The sequence below is a fragment of the Papio anubis genome, chromosome X (assembly GCF_008728515.1).
Source record: "Papio anubis isolate 15944 chromosome X, Panubis1.0, whole genome shotgun sequence".
Classification (NCBI taxonomy): Eukaryota; Metazoa; Chordata; class Mammalia; order Primates; family Cercopithecidae; genus Papio; species Papio anubis.
Genome location: NC_044996.1, coordinates 24,132,752 through 24,146,764, shown reverse-complemented (window position 1 = coordinate 24,146,764; position 14,013 = coordinate 24,132,752).

Below are 14,013 nucleotides of genomic sequence, written 5' to 3'. Positions count from 1 at the left end.
TCCTGACCTCAGGTGATTTCGCCTGCCTTAGCCTTCCAAAGTGCTGGGATTACAGGCGTGAGCCACGGCACCCACCCCGGACTTGCTCTCTGAGCCAATGAGAGCTCTTGGTAGTTTTCCAGCAGGCGAGTCCTATAGTTATTTCTTATACATCTGGTCCTATTATTGATACGAAAGCTCCTTGTCCAATTGTGAAAGTAACTAAAAGTGGCTAGTAAAGACTTGTCTACAATAGCTCCAGGTGGATTTCTTTGCATGAAAGATGGTGTGCTCCTTCAGGGGTCTCTCTTGCTGGAATCCCGCTCTGAGGGGGTCTCGGGAAGACAGCTCCTGAACACTTTCCTCTGTCAGGCGTATGGAGCTCTGCTCCTAGACAGCGAAGGGTAACACACACCAGATGTGCTTCCCACTCAAATAAAGAGCTTGTCTGGTCCCGCCTGGGTCATCCTTGCAGCCCTCTCTACCGCATCCCATCCCCACCTGGCCTCAGACTCAGTCCCGCCCCCAGTGGCCTCAGACTCAGTCCAGTCACCAGTCTGGTTCTCATCACTTGACTTTGCCTGGATCTCAGTCTTTGGAATCTGCCTACCACTCCAGTTAGAGCTGCTTTTCTTACTAGTTGTTCCCATCCAACTCCCAGCCCCAGAATCTCCCCCAAAGGGCTGGGCTCCCATTGTCTGTGGATGAGCTGTGTGCCGGAAGCCTGGTTGCTATGCCTCTCCCAGATGGAACACCCCATTACCTTGTCTCACACTCCAGACGCTGACTCCTTGCTCAGGACACAACCTGCTGTTGTGTTGCCTTTTGGTTGCCATCACCTGTCTTGCAGGGCTAGGCCACTGCTCAGTTACTACAGGTGCATTTGTCTGTCCTAATGGGTACATTTCAGTTTGGGTCCAGACCCCTCTTGGTCAGGCCTCTTTCTTCAGTTACAGGGGCCAAGGATGACAACGTTCCTAGTGTTATGAGTCCTCTAACCAGGATCGCCTCTGACACCTTCTAGGCTTCTAGGCTTTCTTTTCTTTTTTCTTTCTTTTCTTTTCTCTTTTTTTTTTTTTTTTTTTTTTGAGACAGAGCTTCACCCTCGTCACCCAGGCTGGAGTGCAATGGCACAATCTTGGCTCACTGCAACCTCCACCTCCTGGGTTCAAGCAATTCTCCTGCCTCAGTCTCCCGAGTCGCTGGGATTACAGGTGCCCACCACCATGCCCAGCTAATTTTTGTATTTTTCTAGAGATGGGGTTTCACCATGTTGGCCAGGCTGGTTTCGAACTCCTGACCTCAGGTGATCTGCCCACCTCGGCCTCCCAAAGTACTGGGATTACAGTCGTGAGCCACTGTGCCTGGCCACCTTCTAGGCTTTCAACAAACATTCATTGAGAACCCACTATGTGCCACTATTCTGAATCCTGGCATTACATACATGAACAAAGTCCCGCTCTCCTAAAGGAGACAGACACTAAATAAGAAATGAGGCCCCTAAACAAGCTCATTTGAGAGAGTGATAAGGACTCTCAAAACAGGGTAAATGAATTGAAGGTGACAGATATGGGGGAGGGCAACATATTGCTGGAGTGGCACAAAAGACATCTTTGAAGAGATGCCACTTAAGTTGAGAAATGAATGAAGAAAAGCAACCAGGGACACGTGCAGTGACTCATGCCTGTAATCTTGGAGCTTTGGGGGGCCAAGGTGGAAGGATTGCTGGAGCCCAGAAGTTCAAGACCAGGTTGGGCAATATGGTGAGACCCTGTCTCTAGAAAAAAACATTAAAATTAGCCCAGTGCAATGTTGCGTACCTGTAGTTCCAGCTACTCGGAAGGCTGAGGTGGGAGGAACCCTTGAGCTGGGGGTGTGAAGGCTCCAGTGAGCCAAGATCGCACCAGTGCACTCCAGCCTGTGTGAGAGAGTGAGATTCTGTCTCAAAAAAACAAACAAACAAAAAAACAAAACAAAACAAAACAAAAAAAAAAAAGAAAAAGAAAAAGAAGAAGAAGAAAAGAAAAAGGGAGAAGAGAACCCCAAGCAGCAGAAACAGCAAACGTCAAGATCCAGAGGCAGGTGGTGTAACGTTGGTGTGTTTGAGGGACAGAAAGGGAGCCAGTATGGAGATGGCTGGAATAGAGCAAGCAAAGGAGAGTGGCAAGAAATGAGGTACAGAAATAGGTAAGGCCAGGTCTACGGGGGCCCTATAGGCCATGACTGGGAGTTTTCTTTTCTTTTCCTATTTTATTATTAGAGATGGAGTCTCACTCTGTCGCCCAGGCTGGAGTGCAGTGGCACAATCTCAGCTCACTGTAACCTCCGCGTCCCGGGTTCAAGTGATTCTCCCGCCTCAGCCTCCTGAGTAGCTGGGGTTACAGGTGTGCCACCAAACCCAGCTAATTTTTGTAGTTTTAGTAGAGATGAGGTTTCACCATGTTAGCCAGGCTGGTCTCAAACTCCTGACCCCAAGTGATCCACCGGCCTCAGCCTCCCAAAGTGCTGGGATTACAGGCGTGAGCCACCATGTCTGGCCTCCTATTTTATTTTTTTGAGACGGGGTCTCACTCTGTCACCCAGGCTGGAGTGCAGTGGCACAATCTTGGCTCACTGCAGCCTCGATGTCTCAACCCAGGCAACTCCCCCTTCCACCTCCCGAGTAGCTGTGTCTACAGACATGTACCACCATGCCCAGATAATTTATTTTTATTTTTTGTAGAGATGGACTTTCACTATGTTGTTCAGTCTGGTCTCAAATAGCTAGTGAGATCTCTTTTGCAGCCCCAGAACTGAATGATGGCAACAGCACGGTTGTATGAAGGTGCTCAGGCCTCCCTCAGATTGAGGGAGAGGATATGGGAATGGCCTTGACCCATAGCATACCCAGTAGAAGGGGACCCAGGAGGTCAGAGAATCATGAGACTCTTTTTTCTGTGAAGTTGGTGAGGAGTGGAGGGATTCAAAGGAAGGAGAGTGCCTCCAGCATCATTTGGCCTTACTGTGTCTCTGGAACTAATCATGTTGGTCCCTATCTTTCTTCTACAGCTCCCCTTCACTATCTACATTCGTACCTTTGGGACTTTTCCTGTGCTACAGAGACAGAACCTGGAGAAATAATTCCTAGCATGTGAATGCCTATAATGTACCAGGCACCATGCTAAAACACTCTACATTCATTCACTGGCTCATTTAATGCTCCTTCAACTCTATGGAGCAGGATAATTATTTCCATTTATTTATTTGTTTGTTTATGTATGTACGTATGTATGTATGTATGTTTTGAGACAGAGTCTCACTCTGTCGCCCAGGCTAGAATGCAGTGGTGTGATCTCAGCTCACCGCAACCTCCGCCTTCCGGGTTCAAGCACTTCTCCTGCCTCAGCCTCCCGAGTACCTGGGATTACAGGTGCGCACCACCACGCCCAGCTCATTTTTATATTTATTTATTTATTTATTTTTAGTAGAGACGGGGTTTCACCATGTTGGTCAGGTTGGTCTCAAACTCCTGACCTTGTGGTCTGCCCACCTTGGCCTCCCAAAGTGCTGGGATTACAGGTGTGAGCCACCACACCTGGCCTCCATTTTTATTTTTTATTATTTATTTTTAGTGACAGGATCTCGCTGTGTTGCCCAAGTTTGAGTGCAGTGGTGTGATGATGGCCCACTGCAACCTCAAACTCCTAGGCTCAAGCGATCCTCTTGTCTCAGCCTCCTGAGTAGCTAGGACCATAGGTGTGTGCCACCACACTTGGCTAATTAAGGAAAAGTTTTGGCTGGGCGTGGTGGCTCACGTCTGTAATCCCAGCACTTTGGGAGGCCAAGGCAGGCAGATGACCTGAGGTCAGGAGTTCGAGACCAGCCTGGTCAACATGGGAAAACCTCATCTCTATTAAAAATAAAAAAATTAGCTGGGCGTGGTGGCACGCGCCTGTAGTCCCAGCTACTCGGGAAGCTGAGGTGGGAGAATCACTTGAACCCAGGAGGTGGAGGTTACAGTGAGCCAAGATGGCACCACTGCACTCTAGCCCGGGTGACAGAGCAAGACTCTGTCTCAAAAAAAAAAAAAAAAAAAAAAAAAAAAGAGAGAGAGAGAGAAAACGGTTTTTGTATAGAGATGGGGTCTTGCCATGTTGCCCAAACTGGTCTTGTACCCCTGGGCTTAAGTGATCCTCCTGCCTTGGCCTCCCAAAGTGTTGGGATTACAAGAGTGAGACACCATGCCTGGCTGATTTCCATTGTACAAACAAAGAACATGGATGCACTGAGACTTAGTGACTTGTCCAATGTAGTAAGTAATGAATGGGGATCTGTCTCACGTCAATCTCGGCTCTTTCTATGATATTACACTGTCTTTCTAGCCAGTTTCCAGCTCTGGGACTCTTGTAGGGATGCCAGGTTTACCCCAGCCAGTTTCCCTGACCCATGGGGGCTTGGCCAGCAGGCCATTCACTACCCAGGAGGCCTGTCTAGGACATTCCTCCCTGAATCAGATGCCGCAGACTGGATACCTCCAGGAAGCCTAGTGGGTTGACACTTCTGTCAGCTCTGGAGTCTTCAGGATGTCCTTGCCCTGGACAGAAGCTGGGGACCACACAGCCAGCTGACTCTGCTGCCCTGTCTTTGGGGCTATAGCATCTTGCCACTGGGCCCCCCAAACTATCCTTTCCCCCAAAACCTGCTCATTTGCTCAGGCCCCTGGATCCAGCCTGTGGACTGTCTTGCCAGGGTCCTTCCATCAGAGAGCCCAGGACCATATGCTGCTCTGAGCACCACCACCCAGAGCAGTGCCAGGGATTGATGCCCAGCCCAGAACAGCTGGAGCAGCCCCCACCCCTTGAGGGAAGCTGACTGAGCCCACCCTCAGTGTGTGCTGGGGGCAGAGGAGAGAGCGCAGATGTGCTGAGAGCTCCCTGGAAAGCAAGGCTCAGCTGCTTCTGTAACTGTCACCAGCAGAGGCAGAGAGAGGCCAGTATTTATCCACTTGTAACACCTGAGCGGACATAATTGCCGCCTTACCTTAAAGAGGCCCCTCCTTTATACACCATCCCTCATTGCCTCACTGGAAGGGGCCTTGCTGCCTCTGAAAGGGTCTCCCTAGTCTCCTGAACCACTTCCAAGTCCCTTGAAAATCCCAGCATGATTCAAGTGGCACAGCCACATGAGTTAAAACCTTGTTCTGGGCCGGGCAGAGGCCGAGATGGGTGGATCACCTGAGGTCAGGAGTTCGAGACCAGCCTGGCCAACGTGGTGAAATCCTGTCTCTACTAAAAATACAAAATTAGCTGGGAGTAGTGGTGCATGCCTGTAGTCCCAGCTACTCGGGAGGCTGAGGCAAGAGAATTACTTGAACCAGGGAGACAGAGGTTGCAGTGAGCCAAGATCACACCACTGCACTTCAGCCTGGGCAACAGAGCAAGACTCCATCTCAAAAACAAAAAAACAAAAAAAACCTTGTTCTGACTCCAAGTCATCTTGACTTCTGTGCCCCTAAGAGGCGGTGCTGGGGCAGAAGTACTGAGATGGGTTCCCAGAGATTCCCCTAGATTCGTGGTTCCCAAATGCCAGTTCACAGCTGACAGCATGAAATCAGTGAGGGACTTGCTAAAGTACAGACTCCTGGGGCTGCAGTCCCCAACACTCTGGTCAGGTAGATCTTGGGGGCAGGCCCAGGAATTAATTTGTATTGTTAGAATGTCCACAGCTGATTCTGATGTGCCTCCAGGTCTGGGGCGGGGGTGGGGTGGGGGCAGGGTCGTTTCCCTTAGGTTTCCTAGTGAGCCCTAAACTCAAAAATGACTTTTCCTGAGTCAGAGCTTCAAAGCCAGCTTTATGAACCCCAGGGCGATCTGGGGGAACTCAACCTGGTAAAGTGGATCTTTTCAGGCCTTAAACTTAGGGTAAGTGAAACAGTTCCAGTTATACCTAATGTCCCTGGGTTGTTCCCTTGAAACCAGGAAGCAAGAACCTCTTAACTATAAGAGACAACCGAAGACTAATCCCGAGAATAACCTGAGTACCAACCAATCTGGACATAAGGCTCAAGATGAGATTGAGAAAAAATAGATTGCATGTCTGCCGCGCGCCTCCTGCTGGTAAGATTAGTGAAGGCAGGAGGCAGGAAAGTTTCTAGTATTTTTCTGACCAGTACTGACCATTTCCTGGGATGGACGCTCAAACAGAAGGAGCTAATCCTGGTCCCAATCTGTGCATTTAGACACCTGGAACTAGAGGGGTTACTCATAAAAGGGAATGGGCTGGGAGTGCCCTGAAGCTACCTCTGCCAAATCACTAGGGCTTAACTCTCCTAAGGGGAGTCTGTGAAACCTACTAGCCTGGCAGCAGGGAGGGACAGAGAGGAGACATTGAGAAACACCTCACCTGCCCAGGGAGACAGATTTTGAAGCTAAATAGGTAAGCAGCCCTGGTAGTCTTTTTTTTTTTTTTTTTTTTTTACGGCGTCTAGCTCTGTCGCCCATGCTGGAGTGCAGTGGAGCAATCTTGGCTCACTGCAAGCTCCACCTCCGGGGTTCACGCCGTTCTCCTGCCTCAGCCTCCCAGAGTAGCTGGGACTACAGGCGCCCGCCACCACGCCTAGCTAATTTTTTGTATTTTTAGTAGAGACGGAGTTTCACTGTGTTAGCCAGAATGGTCTTGATCTCCTGACCTTGTGATCCGCCCGCCTCGGTCTCCCAAAGTCCTGGGATTACAGGCGTGAGCCACCGCGCCTGGCCAATCCTGGTAGTCTTTAAGAGAGACCACTGGCTAGGCGCGATGGCTCAAGCCTGTAATTCAGCACTTTGGGAGGCTGAGGTGAGCATATCACAAGGTCAGGAGTTCGAGACCAGCCTGGCCAACATGGTGAAACCCCGTCTCTATTAAAAATACAAAAATTAGCTGGGCGTGGTGGTGCACACCTGTAATCCCAGCTACTCAGGAGGCTGAGGCAGGAGAATTGCTTGAACCCAGGAGGCAGGAGTTGCAGTGAGCTGAGATCGTGCCACTGCACTCCAGCCTGGGCAACAGAGCAAGACTCCGTCTCAGAAAAACAAACAAGCAAACAAACAAAACCACCAGAGGGCATAGAGAGACGCCCCTAAGCCATGATGTAGTTGAACTAGAATGAGAAATGGACCTCGTAACCTGATTTGAATCTATAGGTGATACTTAATCCCTTCCTCATCGATAAAGTAGGTACTGTGACCCTCTGAATTTAATCTTAAAGTGCTGGAGAAAGTTTCAGGTACAAGCATAAATAAAAAACCTGGGTCAGGCACGGTGGCTCACACCTGTAATCCAGCACTTTGGGAGGCCAAGGCGGGTGGATCACCTGAGAGCGGGAGTTTGAGACCAGCCTGGCCAACATGGCAAAACCCTGTCTCTACTAAAAATACAAAAAATTAGCCAGGCCTCGTGGCCCATGCCTGTAATCCCAGCTACTTGGGAGGCTGAGGCAGGAGAATTGCTTGAACCCGGGAGGCAGAAGTTGCAATGAGCCAAGATAGTGCCATCGCACTCCAGCCTGGGTGACAGAGTGAGACTCCGTTTCAAAACAACAAATCAAACAAAACAAAACAAAACTGGCTGACCTGACCCCTACTCACCAATTTCAGGTAGAAACCCTGGAGCTTCAGATAAAGGAGAGGTACCCCAGGTATTGTTCTTCCTGTTTATTTAGGGAGATCACCAAATGAGAAGGATGGTATCGGACCACACCTAGTTTTCAGTCTCAATGCTTCCAATCGAAATAATGACAATTATTAATAGCAGCTAACACTTATCTAGTGCTGTGTACTACTAAGTACAATGTTATATGCTTAATGTGGACCATCATGCTTAATCTTCATATCACAATTATCTCTGAGGTACAGAATGATCAAAGCTTCCTGCCGAAGGCCACATGACTGCCAAGTGTTGGAGCAGACTAGAACTGCATGGTCTGCACCACAATGTTAATTTCCCTTATCTTTCTCTATTTCTCTCAACTCTGAGAAGAGGATGTGCTCCTGGGCCTGAGGTTAATGGTCCCATCTCTGCTTCATTTAGGATTAACTAGTAGATTAGATGGGAGTTGATGTTAGATGCCAGATATTATTTTATCAAAATTCAAGAAAATCCTGTAAAAATGATTTTCAATTCCATTTTGCAGAGGTGGAAACTGAGGTCACTTGTCATTCAGAAAATAAATGGTTATCAGGAAGTACTGACTTGCTCACATTATAGAGCTCCATTTTGCTTGCCCTGGTTTTAATCAGATCAGAGCATTTTCTTTAATGGAAGGTCTGTACTATTCAAAGCTGACTTTTGATCTGTCGACAAGTAAACAATCCTTATCTGGAGATCGACAACTTCATTCCCTTCATTCTTAGCTGAATTCATTCTTAGGTCAGGCTTAGGCCCAGAACCTGCGGGTAAGGGCTGAGCAGGCTCCTGAGGAACAAATCATCCTCCCAGGAGGGGAGGGCACTGCAGGGGGATGGAAAGTCTAGGAACGGGTGGGCCAGCTTGAACAACCGTAACTTTTTAAAAAGAGGTATTTTAGAGGAGCTTCCTGCACCATTTGAAGGATGGGAAGAAATGACCTCTAAGGTCCTTTTCAGTTCTCCATTCCTCTGAACAACAAAAATAGTGTGATTGTGCACTGGTTTCTATGGCCATTGCATGTTAAGACAGCTATGAAGAGAATGAAGTTTTAGGTCTCCAGATAAGGACTGTTTACTTGTCAACAGATCAGAAGTCAGCTTTGAATAGTACAGACCTTTCATTAAAGAAAGGGAAGAGAGATTAAAACCAGAGCAGGAAAAATGGTGCTCTATAGTATGAACAAGCCAGTACTTCCTGATAACCATTTATTTTCAGAATGATGTTCCTCAGTTTCCATATTTGCATAATGGAATCGAAAATCACCTTTATGGGATTTCCTTGAATTTAGACAAAATATAAAATGTATTTTGTGCATAAACATTTGTGTATTATTCCTTATCCAATTCCCCTGACATAAAGGACACTTGGAAAGAATGAAAATGGAAGATCATTCATGTAGTTCCCAATCATTCAGTTTTAAAAATGAAGCTATGTTGAATATGTCCCCCTTTTAAATTATTCAAAACTGAAGTAACTTGACCACAAAGTCACTTGGAAGTTACTAAGAGAATTAAATCAACTTTTTGAAATTACTTCAAATTGTGGCCTTTAAGGATTTGACTCAATCAATAAGACAACTGGTTAAGTAGCTGAGTCTTCCAAGCTTGGGGTATCTACTAATTTGTCAAGGAATCTTATATTCTGAGGCGCTGAAGGTTTGCTAGATAGAAATATCCCATTCTGTTATTTTATCAAGAAAAAAGAAACTTGTACGACTTAACACTTTCCTTTGATTCTGTTATGATAATCTATTTAGGTGGAAATACTGGAGAAGATAGACGAGGGGAAAAATGGAGATAAGGGGAAAACAGAAAAGGACAATTTCAAGACTGAGTGAAAATATCCCTACTCTCTGAGAAAGCAAGGTATTTCTCAATCATTTTGAAAGTCCTACAAAAGGAAAGAACACTTTACTACCGCTATTTAAAATTACATGTTTTCGGCCGGGAACAGTGGCTCACGCCTGTAATCCCAGCACTTTGGGAAGCCGAGGTGGGTGGATCACCTGAGGTCAGGAGTTCGAGACCAGCCTGATCAACATGGTGAAACCCTGTCTCTACTAAAAATACAAAAATTAGCTGGGCATGGTGGCGGGCGCCTGTAATGCCAGTTACTCAGGAGGCTGAGGCAGGAGAATTGCTTGAACCTGGGAGGCAGAGGTTGCAGTGAGCTGAGATTGTGCCATTGCACTCCCACCTGGGTGACGGAGCGAGACTCTGTCTCAAAAAAAAGAAAAAAAATTACATGTTTTCATATAATTAATTGTATTGAGTAAGTAGCCAAGATTTCATTGATTCAAGATTCATTTCTTTCTGAAAATGAATTCCTGGTAATAATGAGTAAAGAAGTTTCTTTTAAAGAAGGGGTTCTTTAGCACAAAAGGAATGCTTCCCTCCAGAGCAGACACGATTCTGTACTAGTTTTCAACAAGGCAGTGTCGTTTCATAGTCCTTAGACAGAAAAAGCCAGAGCTACACTCATTTCTGACATGAGAGAATTACGCCACATGTAATTGAAGCACTGTGATAAGATGTCATCCATCCGACAGTTTGAAGGAATGTACTTCAAGACCTGGGAATTATAAGCCAAAGTTACGAATAACCACAATGTTGATGGATTGCCACTAAAACTGTCAGAGAAGATTCCACTGATGTGTCGTTTCCAGGGTCTCAGCAGAAGAAGCAGTAGTGACAGTAACAGCAGCAACAGAAATAACAGCAACAACAGCTGAAGCAACAGCAGGAGTAGCAGTAACATCAGCATTGTTTATTCATTGTCTACTCTGTCATGCCAGAGTCAAACGTTATACATATATAATATACAGATGGTCCTCAAGTTACAATGGTTTGACTTATGATTTTTGTTGTTGTTGTTGTTGAGACAGAGTCTTGCTCCCTTGCCCAGGCTGGAGTGCAGGGGCACACTATCTTGGCTCACTGCAACCTCTGCCTCCTGGGCTCAGGTGATCCTCCCACCTCAGCCTCCAGAGTAGCTGGGACTACAGGTGTGCGCCACCATACCTGGCTAATTTTTGTAGTTTTAGTACAGACGGGGTTTCGCCATGTTGGTCAGGCTGGTGTTGTGGGAAGTCAGGGACCTCGAAACTGAGGGACCTGCTGAAGCTGTGATAGAAGAACATAAATTGTGAAGATTTCATGGATGGATCCTGTCAACATGTGATGCCTCCCCCGGACACCCAGCTTTAAAATTTCTCTCTTTTGTACTCTTTCCCTTTATTTCTCAGATCGGCCGACACTTAGGGAAAATAGAAAAGAACCTACGTTGAAATATCCTGGGCTGGTTCCCCTGATAGGCTGGTCTTGAACTCCTGGGCTCAGGTGATTTGCCTGCCTCTGCCTCCCAAAGTGCTGGGATTACAGGCATGAGCCACCACGTCCAGCCAACTTACGATTTTTTGACTCTATGATGCTGTGAAAGGGATACACATGCCTTCAGTAGAAACCATACTTCAACTTCTTTTCTGGGCTAGCAATATGCAGTAGGATATCATCTCGTGATGCTGGGCAGTGGCAGAGAGCCATAGCTTTCAGGCAGCCACGAGATCACAAAGGGTAAACCACCAAAAACACAGCGTACTGTGTTGCCAGTTGAGTTTGCCCAACTGTAGGCTAATGTAAGTGTTCTGAGCACATTTGAGGTAGGCTAGGCTAAGCTACGATGTCAGGTAAGTTAGGTGTGTTAAATGCATTTTCAATTGATGATATTTTCAATTTAGGATGGGTATGTCATAATGTAACCCCACTGTAAGTTGAGGAGCGTTTGTGTATATATATTCCTTACAACAACTTTGCAAGAATATCATCATTACATGCCTCTCACTGATGAGGAAGCTGAGACTGAACAAGTTCAGGTAATTTACTCAAGGCTACACAGCTGTTTAGATACAAAACCAGGATTGAAACCTAGGACTGTGTTATTTCGAGGCTGCACTCTCTTTGGCAGCCCCCCAGCCACCGTATATCACAGTGGTATGGATAGATATTTTTCAGTGTGGAGGACTGGAAACAGTAGGAGACATGCACAGCGGCCTCTCCAAGTCTGTTGATATTAAGCTTTTTCAGGTGGTCAAATACCAAACTGACAAGAATCAGACTGCAGAAGGGTTTCAAAATCAGAGAAGTGTATGAGTATCAGCATGAGGTGAACCATGGCGTGGCCAAGTATAGGTAGTATAATTTAGGGGAAAGATCTTAATACTATTAGATTGGTGCAAAAGTAATTGCGGTTTTTGCGCCATTGAACGTAATGGCAAAAACAGTGATTACTTTGGCACTAATCTAATATTTATAAATGACAATCACGACTAAAGTGAACCCCAGGAGCACTGACATTCCTTAAAAATATTAGTCTGGTGAGCTTGAGAAACCAAGAAATATAATGGTATGCCTATCCTTAGTACTATGTGCTTCAACTGTGACCCTCAAGAAAGTCACTGGGTTAGGAAAAGAGTTAACAGTCACTGTGAAGGTGGTGTGAGGAGGTTGGAATGAAAAACTGGGTGAAGATTGGAGCTACTTCTATCTGAATAAAATTAAGACAAATAAAATCAGGAAAGGTAGTCACAAGGTAGCAATAATCGTAACAATGTTGGATTGCATTCCTGTGTGCCAATCACTGTTCTAAGTGGGATATACATATACTGTATTCACTCAATTAATTCCCTCAACTCTGAGTAGCTGCTATTACATGCAATTTACAAATGAGGAAAACGAGACACAGAGCCTAAAGTCACACAAATCTAATCATTGGTAGGGCAGGAACTCCAACCTAGGCAGTCTGCTGCAGAGCCTGGGCTCTAACCACTCCACTGCACTGCACCTTTAAGGGTGCAGAGAGGGTTTACTGCAGAGTCAGGTATTGAATCTCGGACCTTGTAATCCTAATATTAAGAAACTCTCTTGAAGCTGTTTAAGCAGGAAGACTTTACAGAGTAAGAAACTTGTTAATGGATAATAATAGGCTGAAAATACTAATAGTTCCAAGAAAAGTAGGTAGATTAATAAGCCAAGCATGAGTTATAGAGAGAAGCTAGATACGATTAAGTCTGAAAGTTCTCAAGTTTGAAATCGTGTAAAGTGACTGTCGCAGTTACGTATTCCTTAGGTTTCACAAACACAATGACCATACTATTTTTCCTGATATAATTTCTAAAAATATGAAAATGACTTTTTGACAGTCTTGCTCTGTCATCCTTGAGTGCAGTGTGTGGGTTTACTTCTGGACTCTCATTCTATTCCACTTCTCTATGTTTCTATCCTATGAAAGGACCACACTGTTTTGATTACTTTAGCTTTGTGACAAGTGTTTTTTTTTTTTTTTTTTTTTTGATGGAGTCTCACTCTGTCGCCCAGGCTGGATGCAGTGGTGTGACCTTGGCTCACTGCAACCTCCACCTTCCAGGTTCAAGTGATTCTCCTGCCTCAGCCTCCTGAGTAGCTGGGATTACAAGCGTGCACCACCACACCCAGCTAATTTTTGTATTTTTTAGTAGAGACAGGTTTTTGCCATGTTGGCCAGGCTGGTCTCAAACTCCTGGTCTCATGATCCACCCGCCGCGGCCTCCCAAAATGCTGGAATTACAGGCATGAGCTGCGGCGCCTGGCATGAAAATGATTATTGCTAGCCTCCAGTTACATATTCCACCTTAGAAGTGGTTCATGAACACCCTGGACAGTGTCTGTTGTTGTTCCCTTTGTGTTCATGAGTTCTCATTTTTAGCTCTGAGAACATGTGGTATTTGGTTTTCCGTGCCTGTGTGAATATTTCATATAAATGGAACCATACAACATATGACCTTTTGTGACTGATTTCTTTCACTTGTTTAAGAGGTCCATACACATTGTAGCAAGTATCAGTACTTCGTTCTTTTTTGTGGCTGAAAAATATTCCATTGTATGGACACACCATACTTTTTTTTTTTGAGACAGAGTCTTGCTTTGTCACCCAGGCTAGAGTGCAGTGGTGTGCTCTCAGCTCACTGCAACCTCTGCCTCCTGGGTTCAAGTGATTCTTGTGTCTCAGCCTTCCCAGTACTTCAGTACTTCCCAGCCTTCCCAGCACTTCAGGCGCCCACCACCACACCCAGCTAATTTTTGTATTTTTAGTAGTGACGGGGTTTTGCCATGTTGCCCAGGCTGGTCTCAAACTCCTGACCTCAGGTGATCCGCCTCCCTCGGCCTCCCAAAGTGCTGGGATTACAGGCATGAGCCACCGTGCCTGGCAACACACCGTATTTTATCCCTTTATCTGTGGGTGACATTTAGGCAATTTCTATCTTTCGGCTATTGTGAATAGTGCTGCTATGAACATGCATGTACAAGTATCTGAGTCTCTGCTTTCAACTGAGTATATAGGAGTGAAATTGCTGGG